At 46.5% G+C, this 26,403-nt stretch overlaps 1 long non-coding RNA gene and 1 pseudogene across 1 annotated transcript; both read left to right on the top strand.

The window, feature by feature from the left end:
- Window positions 1-26,403, top strand: part of LOC121003527 — a 1,246,211-nt pseudogene that overhangs the window by 141,291 nt on the left and 1,078,517 nt on the right.
- On the top strand, window positions 16-19,463 carry LOC121003624. The gene is made up of 3 exons (XR_005779565.1): window positions 16-61; window positions 2,532-2,626; window positions 19,432-19,463. It is a non-coding gene; the product is annotated as an uncharacterized LOC121003624 (long non-coding RNA).

Genomic DNA, 26,403 nt, shown 5'->3' with positions numbered 1-26,403 from the left:
GGACACAAAGATCAGTACAAGGACGTCATGATGGAGGATCCCCGGCCTCTCACATCACCAGGTAATAGACATGACTAAATACACATGTCTTCTCATTATCTGTATGTAAGGGATGAATTCAGTCACTGGATGTGTTTACTAATGTTGGAAATTGGCCACAACAACACCAAGCTATTTTAAAGCAACTTCTTCCGAAGATTCTTTTGTTTAAGCCTCATTCACACATCAGTGTTTTGTCAGTGATTTCCATTAGTGATTGTGAGCCAAAACCAGGATTTGGACCTCCACAGACTAAGGTATAGGGGAACTCTGTACCTGTTCTGTGTTTAGAGTTTCACCTTGTTTTGGCTTAAAATCTCTGATGGAAATCTGAAGAGGCAGCAAGACCTCATAGAAGTCTATGTAAATGTACGAGATTATGCATAAGAGGTAAATGGAATTGAATTACAGCCGTGGTAAAAGGCAGCGCTCTGTTATAAGTCCTGGACACCGTCCTTTATACCTCAGAGAACAAAGGAATAATTACTATTTTAATTCCAGTTTTCCGCAGTGTGTCTCTGTACGTAGACTTCAGTGGTTTACACACAGATCCATCTTTCCATCATTATCATACGTAACCATAGATCTACACAAGTTACACCGACAACAACTTCTAATTGGATAAAAGTTCCTTGTCACGATCTCTTGTTGCATAAATGACTTGTTCCTGGGGCCTTCCAATAATCCTCTCCAATTCAAGTACCAATCTCCATTTTTCTTTCCAAAGAGCCCCATGGTCCATAAAGACAAGATCGGCTCTTTCATTTATCACCGGTCCAACACCGAGGATCAATCCTGATCATAAACATGCAAATGGTTAGTTTTAATAGACAAATAAATTTATTTTGGCCAAGGCTTCCACTTCTAGTGCAAATATTATCTACTTTCTAAAGGTCACCATTCCATCATAACATCTTTAATCGATTACCTACACTCACCTAAATAATTATTAGGAACACCATACTAATACGGTGTTGGACCCCCTTTTGCCTTCAGAACTGCCTTAATTCTACGTGGCATTGATTCAACAAGGTGCTGATAGCATTCTTTAGAAATGTTGGCCCATATTGATAGGATAGCATCTTGCAGTTGATGGAGATTTGAGGGATGCACATCCAGGGCACGAAGCTCCCGTTCCACCACATCCCAAAGATGCTCTATTGGGTTGAGATCTGGTGACTGTGGGGGCCATTTTAGTACAGTGAACTCATTGTCATGTTCAAGAAACCAATTTGAAATGATTCGAGCTTTGTGACATGGTGCATTATCCTGCTGGAAGTAGCCATCAGAGGATGGATACATGTTCTCATTCTGTTTACGCCAAATTCGGACTCTACCATTTAAATGTCTCAACAGAAATCGAGACTCATCAGACCAGGCAACATTTTTCCAGTCTTCAACAGTCCAATTTTGGTGAGCTCGTGCAAATTGTAGCCTCTTTTTCTTATTTGTAGTGGAGATGAGTGGTACCCGGTGGGGTCTTCTGCTGTTGTAGCCCATCCGCCTCAAGGTTGTGCGTGTTGTGGCTTCACAAATGCTTTGCTGCATACCTTGGTTGTAACGAGTGGTTATTTCAGTCAACGTTGCTCTTCTATCAGCTTGAATCAGTCGGCCCATTCTCCTCTGACCTCTAGCATCCACAAGGCATTTTTGCCCACAGGACTGCCGCATACTGGATGTTTTTCCCTTTTCACACCATTCTTTGTAAACCCTAGAAATGGTTGTGCGTGAAAATCCCAGTAACTGAGCAGATTGTGAAATACTCAGACCGGCCCGTCTGGCACCAAGAACCATGCCACGCTCAAAATTGCTTAAATCACCTTTCTTTCCCATTCTGACATTCAGTTTGGAGTTCAGGAGATTGTCTTGACCAGGACCACCCCCCTAAATGCATTGAAGCAACTGCCATGTGATTGGTTGACTGGATAATTGCATTAATGAGAAATAGAACAGGTGTTCCTAATAATTCTTTAGGTGAGTGTAAAGGCCTCTATTTTCCCAGCAAAAGTAGTTAGTACTAAAAGTACTCAGTATTCACTTCAAAATGGTGATTAACTCTTTAGCTAAGCTCCTTTTTGAGGTGTAAAAACAAGGGGGGTCCTTTACTATTCTGAAATAAGCCTAAATTAGACGTATTTCATGCACAGATGTCGGTGCAATGGGGGCAGCGGGTCTACATTTGTCGGTGTGGAGCGGGCGGAGAAGGGAACGGGACGGAAGGCCTGTCTCATTTACCATTTTCTACAAATGTTTTGGGTGTAGAAAAGGGTCTAAATGTAAGATAACTTGGAAGCTGTCTTACATTTAGAACTGGTGCTGGAAGCCCTGAAGTTATGTAGAAGCCTCTTCATAACTTTGTCGGAACCACTGCCAGCTTAGGGCTTTGCTAAGACCTGCGCCTAAAACACAGGTCTTAAAATGTGCCCCAAGATGTATACCTAAGACAACATGGCTGACCATCCTATCTAATCCTGATTCTGCAACACCTACAGTTATGGAAGAGAGAACAACACCCGAGAGATGTCCCAGTCCTCTTCTTCTACAGGATAATTCAGAAGAACATCACTATGTCCCACAGGATTATCAGGTAGATGGATATAAGGACATCATGATGGAGGATCACCAGACCCTCATATCACCAGGTAATAGACATGACTAAATACACACGTCCTCCCATTACCTGTATGTAAGGAATGAATTCAGTCACTGGGTGTGTTTCTTACAGATAAGGAAGAGATGAGAACACCGGAGAGATGTCCCAGTCCTATTCTTCTACAGGATGTGTTAGAAGAACATCACAGTGTCCCACAGGATGATCAGGTAGATAGAGATAAGGTCTCATGAAATGTCCCCTATGATCTGTAGAAGACTGTGAAGATCTTGTCTTCAGTCTTGTTTTATCCACCAGTATTATATGATTTATCGTTGTATAATGAGAAAGATGGAGATGGCAGGATTACAGCTGACTATAGATGTTACATGTCTGGATCATCTCACTATTTTCTGCCTGTATAGACTTTTAAGGTGGCCGTCTCTATCAACTGCTGCAGATCTTTTGTGGTTGCACAAGAGTGGCACACCAGTTTTCTGAGAGGTCTTAGGCCGGGACCATTCAATAGTATAAATGGTCAACCAAAGTTGTGCCCGGATTGTCAGCTTGAACATGAACATCAGGAGATAAATGCATCATTATCTTCAAAGGTTTTGTAGTCTAGGCTGCAGTCTCCTGGTGTCTCCTTACTGTCAGAATGGCAGTACCAAGATCATACCACAGATTATATTCTAGCACATGTAGATGCAAGTCATCCTTCTTACTTGCATAGAGCAGTGTTTCCCAACCAGTGTGCCTCCAGCTGTTGCAAAACTACAACTCCCAGCATGCCCGCACAGCCAAAGGCTGTCCGGGCATGCTGGGAGTTGTAGTTTTGCAACAGCTGGAGGCACACTGGTTGGGAAACACTGGCATAGAGTATAATATAATATTCAGGGGTGTAGCTAAAGGCTCATGTGCCCTGGTGCAAGAGTTCAGCTTGGTCCCCCTTCCCTCAGTGCTTTGTGGCCAGGGGCAGGTAAGCACATAGCATTCGTACTGCCTGAGGCGAAAATTGAAATTGCATCCCCTGCCCCATGCCAAATTCTCCTTCCCTCCAGCCAGAGTTGTAACTTGACTTGCATGAACTTTGTATAGTACCGGTGTCTTCTTATGTGGCACAAGGGTCTTTGGGCCCCCTCAGGCTCCTAGGCCCAGTAGCGACTGCACCCCCTTACAGCAGGGGTGGAGAACCTTTTTGCTGCCGAGGGCCATATGGATATTTTTAACATCGTTCAGGGGCCATACAAAATTCTCAACAAAAAAATTTGACTAATATATAAGTGACTTAGGGGTAAGTTACAGAAATTTAGCATCAATAAAAAAAATCTAGAGCGCTATATTTTTGCAGCACAAAATGGCTCCTGCGCTATATATTACAAATAGTACAGGCGCCACTTTGATCACATATAGCAGTCTAATTTTTAAGTTGAGAATGTTATATATTTAGTTCTCTATTTGTTATTAATGGCAGCCAAGCTAAAGCCAGAAGGGTCAAAAGAGGGGTTCACCCAGCTTTCACTGTCCCTGCCTCTTTCTTTGCAAATGTCCCTGCCTGTCCCTTTCTCAGCATCTGATCTGCTCCCCACCTCCATCAGTCTCCAGTCCCCCTCCTATCAGACCCCCCCCATCCTACATCAGCCTCAGCGATATAGCAGGCTGGGTAAAACTGTAAAAAAAAAAAAACAGATGTGCGCACCATAGGGTAATTCTGTGAGTGCAAAATTGTAAAGAGAAATTACTTGCAAGGCTCACCTTACGTGGTTGTGCAAATATAGGCACAACACTAATGAGAGTTTGTGTGGTAAGCCTGGACGCCTGGATATGATGGTCTGCAGCCACGGGATCACAGAGAATCTTCTGAGTGGAGATGCCTGGAGTCCCCAAGAAGATGATTAATACAGGAAAAGCAAATACGTCCCACGGCACGAATTACCATCAACCAGTCACCAGGATAAAGAAAGGAGTCTTTTATTGCAGCGATACAACGCGTTTCAGGGAATGACTCCCCTTCATCAGGTACAAAGAAGCTGCACCTTCTTTGTACCTGATGAAGGGGAGTCATTCCCTGAAACGCGTTGTATCGCTGCAATAAAAGACTCCTTTCTTTATCCTGGTGACTGGCTGATGGTAATTCGCGCCGTGGGACGTATTTGCTTTTCCTATACATCAGCCTCAGATCAGACCCTTATCAGACCCTCTCCAGCCTTAGATCAGACCCCATCAGACCCTCCCTAGCCTCAGATCAGACCCTCAGATCAGACCCCCAGTAAGACCCCCAGCCTCAGATCAGACCCCCAGCCTCAGATTAGACCCCAATCAGACATTTAAAAATAAGTGAAAAAAATTAAAATTTGCCTCTCCAACTCCGGACAGCGCTGCCACTTGGCAGATTCACTTACCCTCCCTGGTCTTCTTCATGCTACGCTGTACTGTGACCTGACAGCGCACAGCGTCAGATCATCGTGCACATCTACCTGCACTACATCCTGACCGTCTACATGTCAGGACACAGCGTGGGGCCGGAAGAAGACCAGGGAAGGTGAGTATAGCTAGCAATACGCTGTTCTCACCTTCCTGTGCCTCCTGCATGCTAATGACCGCTTCTATAATGGAAGTGGTCATTAGCATTTTCACAATATGTTCTGTCAGGGGGCCGGGGGCCCCAAGAAATGTGTTACAGCAACAACACCAATTTTATATCCAAAGACCTTTTACAACAAATGCTGCATTGTTATATTGTGCCACACAACCAATTGAGACAGAAGGCACACATGTACAATTATAACACAAATATTTTATTCAGTAATATATATAACAACAGACCATAGACCATGATGAAATGAGTAGCAGCAGTGCAGGCAAGCGCTGCGATAAGCAGCTCAGCCACCAGACTCTGGGTAAATAAATCAAAAAATCCAAAAGAGGAATAGGGAAACAGTGTATGCTGCACAAAGCAGGCAATCTAAACCCTACCCCCAATACACGTACAAGCCTCCAACCCCCACAGATAAACATACAACAACTGAAAAATTGGAGCCAGAGAAAAGGGTCAAATAACAGCACCTATAGCTAGCCCATAAGCAGTATGGAGGGACAACAATAGTAGTAATAGACTTTAAAAAGGAAGAGAATACTATAACATATTACCTAGAGTTGATAGGAGGCACAAATGGAACAAACACAGGTCTGGCAGAGAGCGCACCCTGACGCACGTTTCGCTCCTCCGCTTTCTCAGGAGGCGTATATTGTGTTGGTGGACATATTAGTACATCAGACTGTGTGTTTCAAAGACATTTTAGTACACCGTTTTCATTGCTTTACACTGATATTAAACGCATAGTTCTAAGACATTTCACTGCAGTCTTCCAAAGTAAATTGTCAATACCAGTATGGAGTGTGTTTGTAGAAGTGGAGAGACATTTAACTGTCTTTAAATTACAAAAAACACATTTGCCATTTGCTTGTTCTGTTTAAATAATCTGTCTGTACCAAACCCTGACTTTTCATTATAGGCCCTCATAATAATATGGTCTGATAAATAGAAGAGTGCAAAATGAAAGACCCATGCCTCGTCCTCCCAGAGTCAGAATGTATGTAGTACCAGCAGTATCAGTACCTGACAGGAGTAGTAGTTGGCCACAGTTCTCCCTGCTCCTAATATTAAGGATGGGTATTGTGGACTAGATTTCTCAGCGTTAGACTACCATGAGGAGAGATTCGGGGGAGGAGGGGGCACTTCATGCATATCTGTGTTTGTGTGGTAGGAGTAGTGGGCACCTGGTAGCTTGCACTGCGTGGTGGTAGGGGGCAGTGGTAGCAGCAGTGAACTCAAGCAAGTAAAAAGCAGTAATCTGGAGGATGCTAGGAAGCACATGATGACATATCACAGTTTTCATGGCGGGGAGGTTGAGGACTATTACAATGATTGGTGTTGGACAGGATCTGGGAGCTAGATCAGGGTGCTGAGAAGAAGGTAACATCAGAGGAAGAGGATGGTGGCAGTGGCAGCAATACAGAGTGAAGGCAACATGCAGTTAGAACCTCCCAAAAAAACAAAATCTGCCAGGGCCAGCTTGGGAACTGGTGATGCTGATGATACTGTGGTTGCAGGCTGAAAAACGTGCCAGACCTAAAAGCTCGGCTGCAGCTAGCTCTGTGTGGAGTGCGCAAGTATCTCCTGTCTGGCAGTTTTTCTCCATGGTGCCTGGAAAACAAAAGCAATGCCCTGTGCAAGATCTGCCAGATTACAATAAGCCATGGGAGTGACAGAGGTGTCTGCCAGCTACCACAACAAGGAGATTCCTCCTTCTCCCGCTCTCCTTTGTGGCAGCCAGGCGGCATCCACGTGCACGACTGGTCCAAGTCATCATCAGTTACTGCTTCTCCTGCTCAGACTATGCCTCCTCCTTTTTTGTCCCACCATCAGCCATCGTGTCACTACCAAGCTTTGGACGTTCTCACAGCTCTGTTTCTCCACCCCTGTGATGATGTCAATACTAGAGCTGGGAGGAGGTTCTCACTGCTCTGTTTACTTTGGTTTCCTTCCTCCCAGCTGTTCCTCATGCGTTTGATTTCCCTCTCTTTATATCACCCCTCCTCCTATTGTAGGGCGTGGATTATAGTTCTCATTTCAGTTGTAGCTCTTGCTTAGTATCTTCACTTGTAGCTATCAGTTCACTGGACCTGTGTTCTGCTGCAGCAAGCACTCCGGATATTGCCAGCTGTCCTTGGATCCGTCTTCTCTGCGGCTGCAACACCTTCAGCTAAGTGTACAGACATTGTTGTGTACCTGATTATTTTCTGACTGGATCTGAGTGGCCACGGTTTCCCTCCATATACTGAGTAGGGGCACCGGTGGCCGTAGCCCCTTCCACTATTGTAGGGGTTACAGTGGTCATCAGTCTTAGGCACGTGGCATGCCTCGTTCCGCCATTTGGATCCGGGCATGTGCTTTAGCAGAATAGGGAGAGCTTTGAGTGTCTGACAGGGGTCACCCTTATCCTCCCTAGTTTGGGTCCGGTCAGTAGCTCTTTTACTGTGTATACTATTGTTGCTCACATACAGCCGTGACACATCGATAATGGAATGTGTCGCCAAGAAACACTCTGCTTGCACAAGTTTGCTGTGGTGCAGTCTCTGTGGTACCACTTTGTGGATTCTGTTGGCCTTTAGAGGGACTAATGGCATGTGCTCAGCCTCACTAGAAGTTATATACAGTAGCTGCATTTAAAAAAAAAAAATTGTACTCAAGTGGCGTTGAATGTAGGCCACTCCTTGCAATTCCTAGCTGTGCAGCAAGGTGCACACAATGGACACCTGGAGCAATGGTTATGGACTGGAACAGTTTATGCCTTTTACATCCATTAATCAATGTTTTTGCAGTGAGGGCAGAACTGTAGCAAGAAGGGGCCCGGTCCTATTGACAGGTCCACGTTTGTTCTGACACCAGACACTTAGGGCCTCCTCCATGGATATCCTTCTGTCCCAAACAGAAGCAGGGGCAGAACATCGCTCCCTCTCCCCCTTCTCCTATCATGTAAAGCGTTGCCATGCTGTTTTAGAGCTGATCTCCGGTGATAGTAGCCACATAGCCAAATACTTTCTAAAGGACATCAAGCAGCAAACAACCGCGCTGGCCGTCTCCTCACCTAACTCCAACTGGGCAAGGTGGTCAGAGACAATTGCAGGAACATTGTGGCTGCTTTGTGTTTGGGAGAAATAACACATTCTCCCTGAATGATGCATGCGATAAATCTAGTCGTGCAGCGTTTGTTAATAAAAGGTACAGTGGCTTTTGGAAGGTACTAATAATAGTAATAATAATCATATAATATAATCGCAATCAGTTCGCACTTCTCCTGTCCTTTTACTATAAACAGTGATAAGCAAGGTGTTCTAGTGGTGATAGATAATACTTTTTTATAAAATTGCTACACATGTTACAAAGTAAAAGTAAGAAGCCCAGGAACGCAATACGACCCTTAATGCTGTGCAGCCAGCTAATCAGCAGATAGCCACCTCTGTGATGTGACTGCCCTATAAAAGCCTCATCCTGCCCTGTCTTCACCATTTTATTGTGAACTGAGCATAGGGAGAGTAGGGAGATCGTCGAAGGAGTTTTTACACACTGTAGGGAGAGCATAGGGAGACTGCAGGGACAGTGCATTCTCTTTGTAATCGCCCTGTGCATCTTGTTCCACTGCTGTACCATTTATTCTTAATCTGTTCTGTTATACATAGACTTACTGTGCATCAGACTCAGTGTCAACAGGCGGACTAATATAAAGGCATGTTTATATAGTTCATCTGCTGCAACATATATACATAATCTGTTCTGTTATATTGTACATAGACGTACTGTGCATCCGACTTAGTCTCAACAGCTTTGTTCATCTAGTACACTTGCAGCACCATTCATACTTAATCTGCTACATTACTGATTTAGTTACTGTACAATATGGCCAATAGACAGTTGCCTGGGCCCTCAAAAGGAACGAGCAGTGGCAAAAATGATGCAGTAGCCAGCACAAGTAGCAGCAGAAGGGGTGGTGGTAGCAGCTGCAGCAAGAGGCAAGAACTACCACTGTCATCCAGCGGTCGCGTTTTGACTAACAATCCAGCTGTACCGGAATGGTTGACTCACTCTTCAGCATCATCTCAGGTGACAAGAGATACACAAAGGAATCGGTGGGTTCCTCTGTCACCACACTTAGTTGGCATGGCCCAGGAACAATCTCTGTGCCCTCGTCTTCCCTGCAACTGTCTCTTTCTTGTGCTCCTCCTTCTGCTCGGGAAATAATGCATGCTGCTGGTGGTCCTCCACTTTTCAGTGAGGACAAGATTAGTGAGAGCTACAGGCCACCACAGACTTGGAGGAGAGGTCTGCTGCATCCTACAATAGGTGTGCAACTAGCAAAGGTGACAGTCGGGTAGGAGCACGTGTTGTGAGATGTCAGGGACATCACCATGAGACTGGTGAGGGTGACATAAGTGCCGAACAGACATTAGTGGATGATGTTGTAGCCGATCGCATGTGGGAGCCTGTTGAAGAGAGGGGACCTCATGAGCATCAAGGGGTGAGGGTGGCAGCAGGCCTGTGAGACAGCAGCAGGGTGGCAGCGTGCCGATGAGCCAGCAGGGTGGAAGCAGTGGGAGATCTGGAAAAAAACACGCCGGGGTAGACTGCCTGCTACTCAGGAGTCTACCTTTTAATGTGGTGCGGGGGTTTATAAAGATAGCGGCAGGCAGTCAGCACGGAGTGTTGGGGGTACAATGCCATACTTGGCAGTGTGGGAATTTGCTGGAGGATGTTAGAGTGGTGGTATGCAGGATATGTGAGCAGAAGATGAAGTACGGTCAGGGTGTTAATGTTGCCACCATGACCCTGCATCAACACATGGAACTTCGCCATAAAGTGGCCTGGCAAAAACATGGCACTAATGTAGTTGTACAGCCTGATGCACTGCATCTCCCAGCAACCCGCACGCCTTCTCCGGCAGCCAGGGATCCTCAACTTCAGCAGAAAGAACCTGTAGTTCCTTCCCTTCGTCTATTGCTCCTCATCCAATGGCGCAGAAGCTTAACGGGCACCTGGCTAAGATGCTGGTACTACAATTCCATATGGTGGGCTCTGAACATTTCAAAGAACTGATGGCTTGTGCCCACCCAAGGTGGAGTGTCCCAAGCTGTCATTACTTCTCTAAAAAAGCTGTACCAGTCCTGCACACGTATGTTGAGCAGAAGGTGGGCCAGTCCTTCAACCTGTCAGTGTCTGGTACAGTTCACGTAAATGCTGACGTTTGGAGTTGTAACTATGATCAAGGACAATATATGTCGTTTACAGCCCACTGGGTAAATGTGGTTCCAGGTAACAGGTGATGACAATGCCGCCTCTGTGTTGTAATCGTGGGATTTCTGCGTCAATGTCCTCCTCTGCCTCCTCATCCTCCACCTTGTCCTCAGCCTCCACTGTAGGCACAGTTCGTAGTGGTCCTCCAGCATACCACCACCCTACTTGTTTGTGCAGTTCTGTAGTCACACTGGGGAGGAACTCAACCAAGAAATTGAATCTTGGCTGTCTTCTCGCCAACTGGAGATAAGAGCCATGGTCACGGGAAGAACATTCTGTCTGTACAGCGTCAGGGAGGACTGACCCATGCACCCTGTCCTGGCGCACATCTTCAATCTCATTGTCATTCAGTTCCTCATGTCTTCCACTGAACTGCAAGAGCTGTTACAAATGTCCAGAAACTGTGCATGCACTTCAGCCACTTGCTGTGCAAAACATGCCCTCCTTGAGCTGCAAAGGCAGAATGTTATTCCCCTACATCACCTCATATGCAACGTTTACACGTGTTGGAACTCCACCCTCTACATGTTGGCATGTTGGACAGACTGTATTAGCAGAGGAAACCCGTTACTGATTTCTAGATGAGGCAGATGAACAAGACTACTCCGCGGTGTAACTTTGACCTTAGACAGTGGCAGCTTCATGCGTGACACCTGCCGTTTTTCTCAGGCCCTTTGGAGAGCCACTTTATTTGTCAGTCGCCAGGACTAAGGGATCAAGAAGGTCATTCCACTCCTTCACATCCTGGAGGGGATGCTGATAAATCTGACTGGCTAGGGGGACATAAGACGTGGCGTCTTACCTCTCACAGCCACCTGTGCCTTGTGGAGGCTGAACTGGCACAGGAGGAGGAGGAGGAAGAGGACATAAACACCCAGAAATTCTATACAGAACTCGGTGGTTTATCTGCCCAAGAAACAGTAGAGGAGTAGAAGGAGCATGAGGAACTAGATGGCGACAACAAAGAGAATGTAGATGACTCCAACAGACCATGGCAGTATGCAGTGGAAAAGGAGGCAGGGAGTCCCTTGCGCAAATGGGCAGGTGCATGCTGAGTTACTTGCATAGTGACAGCCGCATTATTATCATTTGGCAGAGGGATGACTACTGGCTCTCCACAATGTTAGACCCTCACTACCAATGTTACACCTTCTGAGAGTGATGAAAAACTTAACTGCTATCGAGACTTCCTTTGTATTTGTTTGGTTGCTGCCTACGCGTGCCATCGCCCATCCTTGCAAAGGTCTAACTGGGGGGAACCTCTGAGCTCAGGCTCCACTGCCATGGCTCCTGGAGTGGAGTGGGTGGCAGGAACAGCACCAGCTCCATCAGTAGCAACTTAAGTCTTGAGTCTCTAATGAGCACTTTTCTTCACCCACCTACTGAAGAAACCACCCAGCAGCAGCAGGACATGGAGCAGAACCTGAACCACAGGTGGTAGCATACTTGGAGTGTAACCTGTCACCCCAGATCGATGATCCCCTGGATTACTGGGCTGCTAAAATTTAATTGTGGTAGCAACTGGCCAAGTTTGCCCTGGGGAAACTTTACTGCTTATGCAGTAATATGGCATCAGAGGGAGTGTTTGGTGCAATGGATGGCATAGTTACCCCAAAGAGAACTCGCCTTTCAACAAAAAATGTAGAGAGATTAACCTTTATAAAGATTAATCCGGTGGATCGGTCTTAATAACCCCTTGCCCTGGCGGTGGATCTGCCGAAGTTATATAAAGGCACTGGTCTCTACATAATTTCAGTGCATCCACCATCAGTCTAAATTTAAGCCAACTTCCTAACACAGTCGTCAAAAATTATAAATTAGACTGACCTGACGCTATACCTGTCTCCGCCCATGCCAAGCCTTTTTTTTTTTTTAGACTTGACGTGAGCATGGAAAAGTCACAGGTTGCAATCTGTGACCGATAAACGCCAGAAAAGTGGTGTATATCACTTTATAACCTAACCTTATAAAGATGAATCAGGCCTGGATCAACCAGTATTTCCAGACACTGGTGCCTGATACAACAGACTAGATCATTCTGGCAGTAATGATCTGACTATTGTGCTGCCAAACCAGAACATTGTGACAAATGGCCCATTACTTCTGCCCAGGTGCTGCTGACACTATTCTGATGCTGTCATCTGCCTGATGCCACACGTCTGCTGCTGTTACTTGTCCCCCCACCTCCCCACTCTATGACTGGGCCACTATGTTGACTCCACATGCTGTTGCCACCCTCACTCTGTCCCGGGGTCACTATTGTTACTCTTCATGCTGTTGCCACCCTCACCACTTTGTGACACTAGTGTCCATGTTTGACATCGCCGTTTATTTTTCCGTTCTTCTGATCCGCCAGAAGAACAGGAAAATAATAAGAAAATAATAACCTGTTCTGTTGTTTGAGTGTCCATAAGGCCTTTATCAGACAGTTAATATTTTGCATCAGGATTTGATTGTGATTTGGAATCCAAAAGCAGGAGTGGGTCCAAAACACAGAAGTCATGTAAATATCATGTTTTCTGTTTTTGACCCACTCCTGTTTTTGCCTTACGATTACTGTCCAAATACTGATTTTAAAAAAACTGACCAAATACTGACCGTGTGATAGAGGCCATTAAAGTCCTACTGTCTCAGCCTTTTCTGTGTGCACTGTGACACTTATGCCACGCATGTTGTTGCCGGTGGCAACGTGTTGCTGTTATGGTATGTCGTGGCAGTGTCTCGGCTTTTGCTGTGTGCGCCGTGACATGGTTGCCTAACATGCTGTTGCCTGTGGTAATGTGTTACTTGTTGGCTGGTGTGTGCACTTCCCCTTTTAGTGGTATCCTCCCTCTGTCTGGTGCTGGAAGGGTTAACTCCCTGGTTGGGTGTGGTCACTTGGGTTTTATTACCTGTGGCTCCCTGGGTGGAGTCAGTTGTCGTTGGTGCTGGAGCTCTGCTCCAGTCCAGGGTGTTCTATGTGCCAATTACTTGAGGGCCACCTTGTAGGAAATCGATGTCATCTGCGATGTCATCCCTCTTTCTTCTCCTTGTCCTTTCCCTACCTTATCTGTTGTCTGTTTGGTGAGGGTTTGATTTGGGGATTTATTATTATTTCTAGTTTGTTGATACATGTCTGGGATGTTGTTGGTGTTGCCCAGCATGTATGCTAGACATTCCCTTGTCTACCTCCGGAAGGGGGCTGGTTTACTCCGGAGGAGGTGGAATCATAAGCCTGTATGCAGCGCTGCCGTGCACCTTGCGGCATGGGGTCTAGGCAGTATCTGGTGTGCTGGATACCTGTGTGTGGTGTTGTTTGTACAGTGTCCTATTTGGTGTGTGGGCTCCTGTACTTATGCACGGGTTCCAGTCATGGTAGCTGCGTCAGGTAAGTGTGTTTCTGTGTGCTTACCTGCCGTTCTAGTTACTGTATACAGTCTCTTTCTTTTCCCTGCATCTAGGCCATTTGAGACTCCTGTCCTTTTGTGTCTTGGAAGAACAGGTTGTCTCTCCTCTGCTCCTATGAGAGGGATTATCAGGGCGACTCAGGGCCAAAGGTATCCTGGTATGAGCCGTCCTACCATCCAGGTCCCCTCATATGGTGAGGAGTTAGGGTGAGGATTAGGGACGCTTTAGGAGGTGACCTGCTTCCTGATTCCGGCGTCCTGGCCTAGCTGCTTCCCCTTTATTTCTAACATTGTACGATGGGGAGTTTTCCCCAATCCCCGCCGTGACACCTACATACAGACTTCTTTTTCATCTAAAGAAAACCGATTTCAGAGGCAAATGGCCAAAACTCATGCAAATTGAGAATAGGGCATCTATCACACGGTCAGTATTATGCATCAGGATTTGATCATGATTTGGAAGCCAAAATCGGGGGTGGGTCCAAAACACAGAAGACATACATATATTTCCAGCACATGTTCTCTGTTTTGGACCCACTCCTGTTTTTACCTTACAAATACCGATCAAATGCTGACCAAATACTGTTTGAAATTGGATGCTCAAACTACATGATCTGCTTTTATGGCATTTCTTCTGTTGGATCAGAAAAATATACAGTGAACACAGCCATACTGCTGACACTCTCTCCACTGTCATGGGGCCACTACTTGAATATTGGGCCACTGCACGGTTAAGTCCACGCCAATAAATTAGACCTGTCGCTAACATTGACCTGTAAGGCTGAATTCACTCTTCAGTTATTTCCATCGATTTTTGTGAGTCAAATTCAGGAGCCAAGCCTACTCTCGGATTAGGTATCATGAATAAATCTGCACCTGTTCTGTGGGTTTGACCTGCACCTGCTTTGGGCTGACAAAATAAGTGAAGTGTGAACTAAGTCTAATAGTGACGCACAGTCATGTTTTCACCACTACTTTATTGTATTGTATATGGATTGTATCTATGTCCTTATTTTGTTCCACTAAAGAGTTATTAGGACACCTACAGGGGCACGCAGCTTTTTTATTTCTTTTCTGATGGATAGGGATGAGCGAACCCGAACTTTACAGGTTCGGGTTTGGCGTCTGGGCAGTGGACGAATCGTTTAATGGATTCCATTATAACAGAATATAACGGAATTCTATGACGGAATGCAGTCTATGGCCAAGCATAACACTCACAAAGTGACTTCAGACCTGAACTGGTCCTTAAAAAGTGGGTTTTGGTAATTTTCGTGAAAATTTCAAGATTTGCTTCTAAACTTCTAAGCATTCTAACGTCCCCAAAAAATAAAATGGCATTCACAAAATGATCCAAACATAAAGTAGACATATGAGGAATGTAAAATAATAACTATTTATGGAGGTATTACTATTTATTATAAATTTGAAATATAAATTTGGAAATTTGCTAATTTTTCCAAATTGTGGGTAAATTTTCGGTATTTGTTTTATAAATAAAAATTTAACATTTTTACTAAAATTTACCACTGTCATGAAGTACAATCTCAGAATGGCCTGGATAAGTAAAAGCTTTTTAAAGTTATTACCACATAAAGTGACACGTCAAATTTACAAAAAACGGCCTGATCCTTAAAGTGAACTTGTCATTTCTAAAAAAAACAATCCCAAGCCGCCAGCAGTACCTGAAAGTAGCCAGCAGCGTGTTTCCGTCGATCATTTTCTTCCTGAAGGCAGATGAGGTAAAAGCTCAGAAAACTTTATTTTATTCCCTGTTTGCGCGCTTCTCTAGACATGCTTGAAGTCAAGGGGGCAGCGGCCTCCTTGCTTCAAGTCAAGATAACTACGCCCCCTTCCCTGCCCCTTCGCTGTGACTGACATCGCTTATGCATGAGAGTTCGGAAAAGCCAGCCGAACTGCCGGCTGTCAGTCACAGCGAAGGGACAGGGAACGGGGCGTGGTTATCTTGACTTGAAAAACCAGGAGAACTGATTATCTATACCTCCAGAACATCCTGCTTATCACTGTATATAGTATAAGGACAGGAGAGAACACAGGAGAGGTGAGGACCGATTATCATCACTAGATAATCCCTATTTATCAGTCCTCATCGCTCTTGTGTTCTCTCCTGTCCTTATACTATAATCAGTGATCAGCAGGGTGTTCTAATGGTGATAGATAATCAGTTCTCACCTTTCCTGTGTTCTCTCCTGTCCCTTATACTAGGTACAGTCTCTTCATGCCTGCAGTCATCCCAAAACTCCTAGGTAGAACAGGAAGACAGCATTAAAGGGTTTGTTCAGGAATAAGTAACTTTTCACATGTGCCCGCAGCCTTTACTATGAAAAGAGTCATACGTACCTGCTACCCTCAGCTCTGGTTATGTGTGCTAGCTCCTGTGTGTCCATCTTCCAGTAAATGTTGTTTGCTTCCTCGCCGGCACAGGCATGGTCACCTGCTTTACTGCAGCCAATGACTGGCTTTAGTGGTGATGTGTTTCTTGTGGACATGTTACCCCTGAATCCAGTCATTGGCTGCAGCAGAGCAGATGATTATACCATGCCTAGGAGGTAAATAAGCCACGAATCGAAAGAACTTTAGCTTACCGGCTTCACAGCCCTGGGGCGGCCAGCAAGGGCAACAGGTACACAAACAATCAGGGGCGTAACTAGAAGTGACTGGGCCCCACAGCAAATATTTGTAAGGGCCCCTCCAGCGCGCTTCGCACCTCCCTCCTCCTGTGTAAACCCCACTCCTTTGGCACAGTGTAGCGGTATACTGTATATTGTGTGGCACAGTGGATGCTATATGTGTATAACATAAACATATTTCATATGAAAACTTAGTTACTTGACCCCTGGGGATCTCGGACACCACTTCAACACTTGGCCGGGGGCTCGGCGGAGCTGATGTTGTGCTTTATCCTAATGAGAAAGATTTCATAATAAGGATTTGGAGAAGGGGCAGAGGGATAGCAGAGCAGGGGGAGGCTGGTGCTGCTACTAGGGGGTCATACCATGGGGGAGTAATAAAGCCCACTATAATGCCCCCCCCCCCCCCAGTAGTAATAATTCTCCTTATAATGTGACAGTGCAAAAATACCCCCTTGTAATGCCCCCAGTTGAGCTAATGTCCCCATAGTGCCCCCATAATGTCCCAGTATAAAATACCCCTATATAGTGCCCCCAGTAAATTCCCCCATAGTGCTCCTCTCCCCCCTTCCTGCTAGTGCCCCCCATAATGTACCAGTATAAAATGCCCCAGTAGATGCCCCTCAGTGTCCGGCCTCTGATAGGCTGCCGGCCTAGTGTCCCCCATAATGCCCCCCAATAATGTGCCAGTAAGTTTCCCCATAGATGCCCCCCATCATGTGCCAGTATCAAGTGCCTCTCTCCCCCCCCCACATGTCCCAGTATCATAGTGCCATCTCCCCCCCCCATGTGCCAGTATCAATCGCCTCTCTCCTTCCCACCCCCATGTGCCAGTATCATAGTGCCAAACCCCCCCATGTGCCAGTATCAAGTGCCTCTCTCTTCCCCCCATGTCCCAGTATCATAGTGCCATCTCCCCCCCCAAAAAAGTGCCAGTATCAAGTGCCTCTCCCCCCCATGTGCCAGTATCATAGTGCCAAACCCACCCATGTGCCAGTATCAAGTGCCTCTCTCTTCCCCCCCATGTCCCAGTATCATAGTGCCATCTCCCCCCCCCCCCCCAAAAAAAAGTGCCAGTATCAAGTGGCTCTCTCCCCCCCATGTGCCAGTATCATAGTGCCAAACCCACCCATGTGCCAGTATCAAGTGCCAACCCCCCCCCCCACATGCCAGTATCAAGTGCCTCTCTCCTCCCCCCCATGTCCCAGTATCATAGTGCCATCTCCCCCCCCCACAAAAAAAGTGCCAGTATCAAGTGCCTCTCCCCCCCCCATATGCCAGTATCAGGTGCCAACCCCTCTCCCCCCCATGTGCCAGTATCAGGTGCCTCTCTCCCCCCCAGGTGCCAGTATCAGGTGCCAACCCCCCTCCCCCCCCATGTGCCAGTATCAGGTGCCTCTCTCTCCCTCCCCCATGTGCCAGTATCAGGTGCCAACCCCCCCTCCCCCAGGTGTCAGTATCAAGTGCCTCTCTCCTCCCCCCCCATGTCCCAGTATCATAGTGCCATCTCCCCCCCCCCCCACAAAGAAGTGCCAGTATCAAATGCCTCTCCCCCCCCATGTGCCAGTATCAGGTGCCTCTCCCCCCCCCCATGTGCCAGTATCAGGTGCCAACCCCCCCCTCCCCCCCAGGTGCCAGTATCAGGTGCCAACCCCTCTCCCCCCCATGTGCCAGTATCAGGTGCCTCTCTCCCCCCCATGTGCCAGTATCAGGTGCCAACCCCCCCCCCCCAAGGTGCCAGTATCAGGTGCCAACCCCCCTCCCCCCACGTGCCAGTATCAAGTGCCCCCCGCTCCCCCCATGGCAGTAACAGTCGGTTATTAAAATAAATAAATAAACACTTCTACTTACCTCCATGTCAGCGATGCGATGCAGCCTCTTCCTGTGTCCCGCCCTGTATGTCCATATATGGAGTCAGTGCTTGTATTTCAGAAAAGTTTCTGCTGGGATTCGAACGCACGACCTTCTGTATCAGAGGCAAAGCACCTAACCACAAGACCATAAGAGGTGCCTTGTTGCTGACTGAAAAAATATGAGACTTCTACTGTTATAGCTGGCTAAGTGTACATCTATACACATGACAGCTGCTCATATATAGAGATATAGCAGAGCTGAGTGTGCTGGGACAGCTGTCATATAGAGATATAGCAGTGCTGGGTGTGTTGGGGCAGCTGTCATGTGTATAAATGTACACGTAGCCAGCTATAACAGTAGAAGTCTCATATTTTTTCAATCAGTTGCAATGCAGCCTTTATGGCTGTGAGGGTAAATGCTTTGCCACTGATACATTGGAGGTTGTGGGTTCGAATCCCAGACACATCAGGAGACTTTAGGAGACAGTAAGATTAGATCACATTAGCGAGGGGGCCTGGTCAGCCGCTGCTGCTGTGAAGGGGCCCTGAACATTAAGACAAGAATCGATATTTAACTAACTTGAAAATAAACTGTCACACATGTCACACACGCTGCCGGGGCGCTGGGCCCCGAAGCAGCTGCTTCCCCGGTAGTTACGCCACTGCCTGTGTGTAGTGTCTGTGTGTGTGTTAATAAAAAATAAAAAAATAAAAAAATGAATGCGGCCCGGACGGGCCCCCAGTGGCGTAGGGCCCCTTAGCCACTGCTATGGTTGCTATGGCGATCCCTACGCCACTGCAAACAATGTAATGTTATATACACACAATGTAATGTTAGGGATGGAATATAAGGGCTACTCTCCCTGCATTCAAACTGGTTGGAATAAAGAAGCAATCAGATTGGATTTATACAGGAGACCTGCAGATATTTGGGTCAGATAACTCCTGCTGTCCGGGCGTTTTTGGTCCTCATTCTAATTACTGATCTTTTCAGGTCATATAAAACCTTCCACACGACTTCTCCAACCGTCTGATGACTTCTACAATATTTATTTCACAGCTTGTGAATCCGGGTGAAGATCTGAACAATATTAATCCTACAGAGACATATGTGAGGGGTGATGAGCAGAGTACAGAGGACATTCCTACAGATAACCGCCCAGGTGAGTAGTGACCACTAAGTAAGGCAGAGAGGTCTCTAAGATTCTGCTTATACAAATACATAATATATTGTGCAATATGGGAATAATGATATTATAATAATAATAATAATTATTATTATTATTATTGATGAGTATATATGAAAGTATGAAGGAACAAAAATAAATATCACATACGGAGAGACTTGTACACAATAACAATTACTAATAATTACTACTAAAAGTTACTCCCAAGACCACTTGGTAACTAAACCACAAATTCCTATCCCTCTACAGTACAGTGTAGTTACTATACAGAGGTCTTCTCATGTCTCTCCAGTCCCTGTCTTTGCTCTGGCCCCTCCAGGTTTCCTCTTCTGTAGCACTTTCTCTTCTCCTTCTCTCTTCTGCCGCTTCGCTCCTTCCTTCCTTAGCAGCCAGTCCTAGCATTGTCTAGAATATGGCTTGGACACATCTTTTTGGTTGTTCCTTATGGTTTTCTAGCAATTTTCAGGTAACTTTTGAAGACCACCTACTGGACAATTGTCAGCCATTCTTTAGATAATTGACAACTACAGTACCTTTGATATTCTAATGTCCCGTTGTCCCAATAGACAGTACTTGCTCACACTGGCTTTGAGAGGACAGGTTTAGGCACTAATTACCAGGAAGTTGCTGAGAACAGGATACCAATACAATATATGGCTTACATTATTTTCCTAAAAATTATAAAAAATCGGTATCAATCTGTATTTCTTACACGTGCATAAATAAATTCACCTACGTGCCTTGACATGCGATCAATGGGGTTATTAACCCCTTAGTGACCACCCATACACCTTTTTACTGCAGTCACTAAGGGGCCTTAGGCTTGGCCGCCATTCCCGAGCAGCGGGGAACGGGGGCTCAGCTCTCACATGAGAGCCGGGCCCTGTTCTAACAGCCCGGACTGGAAGGAGTGCCGATCCAGGATGTTTAACAGTTTACATGCTGCGAGCAAAGAAGCCTCTGCCGCATGGTCTTTGCTGACAGAGGGAGCAGACTCCCTCTGTCTCCCATCGGCACCCCGTAAATGCAATCGCGGGGTGTCGATGTATGTGAAGGCTGCCTGGAGGCTCGTGTAGGCCCCAGACCGGCCTTGAGTAGTTTCCGGCAGGCTGCTCCTCTCTGGCGCAGCCTGTTGGTCAATGTCAGAATAGTACTGACCTTAAAATGCAATGCACTATAGGGATAATGCATTGCATTTTAAAATCAATTAAAAAGCTGTCTGTTATAGTCCCCATGTGGGACTAATAAATGGTATTAAAAAAAAAATCATTTATTCAATAAAAAAAATCCCTTTTAAAAATATCACTTTTTTTCCATTGAAAATACGCTTTTCAATGAAACAAATTGAAAAAATCAACTCTCCCCCATATGTTTTGTATTGGCACGTCCATAACGACCCGGACTACATTTATATCACATAAATTATCCCCTACGGTGAACGCCGTAAAAAAAAAAAGACAGAATTGCTTATTTATTCTCTGTTGCCGCCAATGAAAAATACAAGCCGCCCCGCAAAAATCAAGTCCTCACACAACTCCAAGGAAAGAAAAAGAAAAAAGTTATGGCTTTTGGGAAGCGGCAATGCAAAAGTATTTTTCTTTAAACAAGGGGTTTTATTGCAAAAAAAGTTGTAAAACGGAGCTGTGAAGACATGCTTTGCTGAGCTCTGCCTAATTTATTGCAACGGGAACCGCTCATGTTAGCTAACAGACTTCAAAATGGTGAAAATCGGAGGACAAAAACCCACTGACCCTGCTGTAATCCCGAAGGGACTCAATCCGGGAGCTGGTATGCAGAAATTCCTTAGGAAACAGGCTGCAGCGTCTGCGACTAGAGAAACCAAGATGGCGCTGGCAGAAGAGCGCTCTCTAACAGATACAGAAGGTGGCCTGTCCGAGTGAGACAGCGACGGGGGTGAGTCAGAAAGCTCTCGCACCTTACATGTGTCCAGGCGATTCATAAAACCAGCCCTGGCAGAAGCTCTGTCTCCTCTCAAACAGGAGCTTTCGGTGCTGACACATGAAATTCAGCATATAGGGCCTGTAAGGGATCGTCTCTTTTCAGGGGGTCACACTCACAGATGTCTCACCAGACAACGGATTTTCATGTCCAAACTGTGCATTTATTCTTCTTATAAAGGATAGTCCAGTTATACATCACTGGGTGGGGTGAGGTTCCCGCACCGCCAACACTTAAAACACAAATAAACTCCTGCCCGTCTAGGCGCTACCTAAACAAAATACGTCCCTACCTCACTCATAGAGCTCAGTTCACACATGGACAACATATGTGGCTTTCCTCAGACAACATCAATACTGCAGCCTCCAGGCTGTGGCAACTCCAGTACCTTTTGGGGGAGTGTGGCCCAGTAGTCTTCCAGACGCTGGGCGTGCAACCCTCGTTCTCTAGGTGTCGCTAGGTCCTCCAAACCTCAGGCTATTCAAAGCCTTGTGGCCCCTCAGTCCTCCTGACTGAGACCACACACAGAGCCTCTGCTTCACAAAACAGTCTCGCTCTCCCTCCTCAGACTGACCTACTCTGAGGTGCTTTATGCCAGCCTTATTACAGCAGGCCTCACCTGCGATCACCTCAGGTAGAAAGGAAAACCCGTACTGGAAGATTGTGGACTGGGAACTCCCTCTACCAAGCCTAGCCACCAGTCCAAGTAAAATCCAACCCAGAAAATGTATACAGAAATGTCTCAGCAAACTATGCTTTGCTGAGACTACTACCGCTCTCTGGATTTTATCTGTCTCACCCATATGAGGTACCTGAAGTGGGACAACACACCTTCCAGCACTGTTCATATTACCACAAGGCCATAGGGTAGAATCCCTGGAAGCTACTCAACAGGCCGCCCTGGAACACTGCTCAGCGGTTGCCCAATCCCTCGCCTCCTGCCATCAACATATAAATTCTCTATATGCAGCTACGGAGAATTAGGAAAACAGAGGCTGGAGGAATAATGTCCGGTTCAGAGGCATACCTGAAACAGTGCCTAATGGAGAACTCATGTCCACCATTAAACGAATTGCTGAATCCCTCTCGGAAAATAGCGACTCATCTCCTATGATCATAGAAAGGGCCCATAGAGCCCTTAGACAGAAACCAAAGGACTCTGAACCACCCAGGGACATTATCTGTCGATTTCTGAATTATATGGATAAAGAAAAAATCCTCAATGCAGCCAGAGCATCAAATAACATCACCTATGGCGAATCCTCTATCTCAATATATCAGGACCTTTCTCCTATTACCCTGAAAAAGAGGAGAATCCTTAAACCCCTTACGGATCATCTTCGCAGATCCCCTATAGATGGAACTTTCCCTTTGGCCTAGCCTTCAAGTACTCTGGAAGACAGATTAAGATTGCCTCATACATTGATCTGCAAGAAGCATTTTCTATTATGGAGATGTAACGGGGCGCGGAAGGAGCACTCGGTCTCCCATCAGCCGCAGACCTGCTGCTTAGCTTCGGAAGCGAGGATCTCTGTTTGGCCTCGATCCCAGGGCGGCTTTGCTAGCTGGGAGGCTCCCTGCTCCTAGGTCTGCCTTGAGCGCCGAGCTGATCACTCGGTGCTCGACTTGTCTGTCTGTCGTTCATGTGACGCTGGCCACGTCACATGACCCTCACTCCCCACTATAAATACAGGCGGCCTGCTGGCTACGGGTTGCCTGTGATTTTCATCTCTAGGGCTGTGTGTACTATTATTATTGCTTCCTACTTGACCTCTGGTATTGACCTTGTTTGTTTTCTGACCTCGCTTTGCCCGCCCCCCTGGTACCTACGCTATCTCTCGGCTTTGACCTTGGCTTGTTCTCGGATTTCGTCTCCTGCCTCATCCCTTGTATTGACGTGACCTCCCGGACCGACCTCGGCTAGTTGACCCGCCATTGCCTTTCCCATCACTGGGTACTGTTGTCTTATCTACCTCCCTGTCTATCCGTTTGCCTTAGTCTTGTGTATTGCCTTCTGCCTTGGCTGTCTGTTCCTCTCTTTCTCTGAGAAGGAAAATCAAAGGGGCAGTAACATTTAAAACATGATATTTATTGGTATGACTAAAACATATATATAGTCCCCTTACAAACAAAAACAGACAGACACAGTCGGGACCTGGGTGCATGTGAGCCGCTAGAGGAGCGGGTCGCGGTACACAGAGTCCCTAGGGCGAGCCCTTTATTAAGGCTGTGTGGACCCCAAGGGTCAAGAGGAGCCACAATTGGTGCTGAGAAACACCCCAGCGTGGACGTCCTGAATACCAATTGGAGAACAGGTAAATGCCCAGTCAGGGTGAAAAATAAGGGTAGATCTTACCGGTAAAAAGTCAAACCATGCGTGTATCCAGCGGACACAGGAGACAACCGGAAATAAGTTCTTTCCCAGCACGTGGATAAGGTGTTCCTATGCAGGGGAGGGGTTCTTCATAGGTTAGGTCATGCCTATTCAAGGGCCGCAGGGAGATAAACTGTCCCTGTTGTACCCTGCTTGACCTACTATGACCCTAGTATCCTAACACAAAAAAGAGGTACAAGACGCCCTATAAACTACTGTCTTGTACCTCTTTTTTTATAGGGCGTCTTGTAACTCTTTTTTTGTGTGTTTCAGATGTACCTGGACTCTGCCATACGCACTCTAGATACAAACTAACCACGTTACTTATCATTAAGTGGTTAGAGGTAGCCAGCACCTCCCTCCCAACTGCCTAACATAAGCATAGTTCCTTATGTGGTTATGAGGTTTTTCTTAGTGCAAATAGACTAAGCTTTCTAAATGATGCATTTCAGTCTGCCCTTCTCCACTCGTGCTCAGTAGTACTTCACTGACACTAAGTGGTTTAGGCAGCAGCTACTAGTACTAACCCCCGTCCCCTGACGATTCTAGGGGTTGTCTGTAGTACTATTTTTTCCGTGTATGTTCCATTGAAGAAACGCGTAGGGTCACTTGAACATACCTCCTTTATATCCACGGTTCTGCCATCATTTATTCTAGTGTCACTAGATTAGGTGTCCTATTCATCACCCTGGCAGGGTCTCATAGGGACCTGTTACCAGGGTTAGGTTCCGGACGGGACCACCCCTTGCGGGGCACGGATCCCGTGTTAGGATACTAGGGTCATAGTAGGTCAAGCAGGGTACAACAGGGACAGTTTATCTCCCTGCGGCCCTTGAATAGGCATGACCTAACCTATGAAGAACCCCTCCCCCGCATAGGAACACCTTATCCACGTGCTGGGAAAGAACTTATTTCCGGTTGTCTCCTGTGTCCGCTGGATACACGCATGGTTTGACTTTTTACCGGTAAGATCTACCCTTATTTTTCACCCCGACTGGGCATTTACCTGTTCTCCAATTGGTATTCAGGACGTCCACGCTGGGGTGTTTCTCAGCACCAATTGTGGCTCCTCTTGACCCTTGGGGTCCACACAGCCTTAATAAAGGGCTCGCCCTAGGGACTCTGTGTACCGCGACCCGCACATCTAGCGGCTCACATGCACCCAGGTCCCGACTGTGTCTGTCTGTTTTTGTTTGTAAGGGGACTATATATGTTTTAGTCATACCAATAAATATCATGTTTTAAATGTTACTGCCCCTTTGATTTTCCTATTACGCTTTCTAGCAGTATTTTGGGGAGAGGTGCCGCCCGCACCATTCTCACCCTCAAAGGACAACATTATTCCCTTTTGTTTCCTCTCTTTCTCTGTTCGCTCTGCTCTACACTTACGTAGGTCAGGGACCGTCGCCCAGTTGCGCCCCGTCACCTAGAGCCGGTGGTGCAAATAGGCAGGGACAGGATTGAGGGTGGCAGTTTAGGAGGTGCACTTCCTTACCCGTGACAGGAGATTTCTCCACTGGACATAGCAAATTGGGATGCGGTGTTTGAAATCACCTCTCTACCGGACCTCACTAAGATGACCCCCGGGAGAAATCTTCTACTCCGAAGCGACACTGCACGAAGCACCGCAGCGGCAACATGACCCCCAGTAAGATAACCGGGTCCACCTTTTAATTCTCACTCACTCTTATAGTTAAGATTATACATGTGATACCAATGTCTCTACATTCATAGGCTCTCGTCCCAATCCCTCCTTTCCTCCCCTCCTTCTCCCCCTTCCCCACCCCTCCTGAAGTCTTTGCTTCCTATCTTCTTTGGTCCCAAAAATAGCAAGAACTTTACCTTGGGTCAAACCCATCTTTCCCCTTCGCTGAAGAAGCCTTCAACCTTCACATTGTTAATAATGTTGCTATTTGCTTCATTACTGTTATACTACTGTTTTGTTTTATTTACTTTATCACTTTAGATGTGGAACACTTGCTTGCACTTGCTCAGGTCAGGGACTGTTTCCCAGTTGCGCCCCATCACCTAGGGCGGGTGGTGCAAGTAGGCAGGGACAGGGAACCGGGTGGCAGCTCAGGGGGTGCACCTCCGCTCTATCTTTATACCCGTGACGCTACCCCGTGACAGAATCACAGGCCTTAATTTAGCATGGACCCCCTACAGAGCCTCACCGAACATGTGCAGGGTCTTGCTCAAATAGTACAGGAACTTGGGGAGAGACTACAGGTTCAGGAGACCGTCCGAACTCCCCCCATTCTTGCTCCTGCCACGGTTCAGGTGGAACCACACATTAAATTACGCGATCTTATGGGTGAAATACCTCCCGTTGGCAGAGTTCGCTATTAACAATCGAGTTAATTCTTCCACGCGGGTGTCTCCTTTTTTTTGTAACAGTGGTTTGCATCCTTGCTTTTGTTCTAGTCCCTCTGTATCCTCACTCAACCCGCAGGCAGATTCTTTTACCTCTAGACTGTGCACAGTCTGGGCACAGGTTCAAACGAACCTGGAA

The sequence above is a fragment of the Bufo bufo genome, chromosome 6 (assembly GCF_905171765.1).
Source record: "Bufo bufo chromosome 6, aBufBuf1.1, whole genome shotgun sequence".
Taxonomy (NCBI): Eukaryota; Metazoa; Chordata; class Amphibia; order Anura; family Bufonidae; genus Bufo; species Bufo bufo.
Note: the sequence above shows the minus strand (reverse complement) of the source record. Positions and strands in the feature narration are given on the sequence as shown.